Source organism: Mus pahari, chromosome 23 (genome assembly GCF_900095145.1).
Source record: "Mus pahari chromosome 23, PAHARI_EIJ_v1.1, whole genome shotgun sequence".
In the NCBI taxonomy this organism is placed as follows: Eukaryota; Metazoa; Chordata; class Mammalia; order Rodentia; family Muridae; genus Mus; species Mus pahari.
In genome coordinates this window covers 12,661,337-12,663,207 of record NC_034612.1, presented here as the reverse complement: position 1 = coordinate 12,663,207, position 1,871 = coordinate 12,661,337, and the positions used below count along the sequence as shown (strand labels likewise).

The window sequence follows — 1,871 nt, the reverse complement described above, 5'->3', positions numbered from 1 at the left end:
TGTGGTTGCTGGGATTTGAACTCTAGACCTTCGGAAGAGCAGTCGGGTACTCTTACCCACTGTGCCATCTCACCAGCCCCAGACTCTAGCTTCTTAAACTGTGGTCATTATTCTACAGGGATTGCAGAGTTCAGTGTGGAGTTTGTAAATAGTTGGCAACGGTAGAAGGTTTCTGAACACACATGCGCCAATGCCAAATTAATTCAAAAGAATCATGTTATGGATCTGAGGCACTTCTAGCAGCACCCGATGTTGCTGCATGGCATAGCTTCATGGAAGCCCCTCAAGTGCCCTGGAACCACTTGGTACAAATGAACAACTGCCTGAAATATCTCAGACGAGGGGCTCTTATATACGATAAATTGCATTTTTTTGTTTTTGTTTTTTTACTGTAAACACAGAATTCTGCTCCTACAGAAACATGATGGCTTGATAATAGGAAACAATGACTAGTGTTTTCCTACTATCCATTCCTCAGAATGTAAGTATTAAATTAGGCTATTTTCTTGAGACGAGGTTTTTCTATGTGTCCCAGGCTGGCCTTGAACTCGTAACCCTTCTGCCTTAGCCTTGGCCTGAGTGCTAGGATTACAAATGTGTGCCACCAAGCTAAGCCTTGTTACCCTAAACAGAAGCCTCCGTCCCATGAAGCAGTCAGTCCCCATTTCCCTGTCCCCTGGGTTCTGACAACCCGCAATCTGCTTTTGCTTTGTTCCTGTGGATTTATCTATTCTGAATATTCTGGATATTTCCTACAAATAGATTTGGGATGTGTGTCCTGGCATGTTTCTTCATTTAGCACTGTGTTTTGAGATTCATCCACAGTTTTGTATGAATCAATATTCTGCCCTTTACATGGCTGAATACCATTCCATTGGGTGGCTACGTCACAGGTTGTTTATCCATTGATTCACTGATAGACACTGGCTTGTTTCCCACTTTGTAAGCAATGCTGCTGTGAGCACAGCCCACAGAAGCCCTTGAATCTGGTTTTGGTTCTCTTCGGTATCTGCGTGGGCATACATTTACTTGATTATACAGTAATTCAGTGTTGAAAAAATTTCAGAAACCTCTTATTTTCCTTCTTTGCGTCTCTGACCTATGATATGCCCGGTTGTGTCTCTCTGAGCCAGGCATTCATAGTTCTTTGAGTGGCTCCGAACAACAAGCAAGGTTCGGTGACAATGAGCCCTTGATGGGCTCTGATCCTTTGACCTTTCCCAGACTCCACTTTCTGCTCTAGCTGGGCGGAGCTGCCAGAGACAAACAGAAACGGCTCCTCTAGGAAGAGCCGGCACAGTCTCAGTATGTCAGCCTCGTGGAGACATGCGTGTATGTATTCAGCAGATGCTCAGCGGTGGCCCGTGCTAGCCACTGTTGGGTCTCAGTTTCTCTGTGAACCAAGGAGACAAAAGGTCCTTGTCTGCGTGAGCTTTTCTTCCAGTGCCAAGAGGCAGACAGCGGACAATGCAGAGAAGTCAGGGTAGCCAGGGAAAACCCGCTCAGGTTCCTCACCGTGAGTGTTTGTAAAAGTCTTGGTGCTTTAAGAAGTCTCTTCTGTGTTTTTTTTCCCTAGATACGCCTCTACAAGCCTTCGACCGTAATTGTCCTTTCATGAGATCAGCTTTTCGTTTCGTTTTATGAAGTTTTCATTTCACGGATTGCCTCCCGAGTTTTTTCCCTTTCATATCCTACAGTCGTCCCCACTGCTCTTCGGTGTGTGAAGTTGAATGATGAGATTACTTCTTTCAGCTTCCCAGTTTCCCCATGAATTCTGTAGAGCCGCAGGCTTCTGTCTGTTGGAAGCACCGCTTCAGTTTTGTCAACCCATTTTGACGTGTAGCGTTTTCGTCACCTTTGATATAAAATAT

General features: G+C 45.1%; 1 pseudogene; it reads left to right on the top strand.

Moving 5' to 3' along the window:
• The window catches only part of LOC110313145, a 3,945-nt pseudogene extending 2,341 nt beyond the window's left edge, over positions 1–1,604 (top strand).
• The last annotated feature ends 267 nt before the right edge of the window (positions 1,605–1,871 follow it).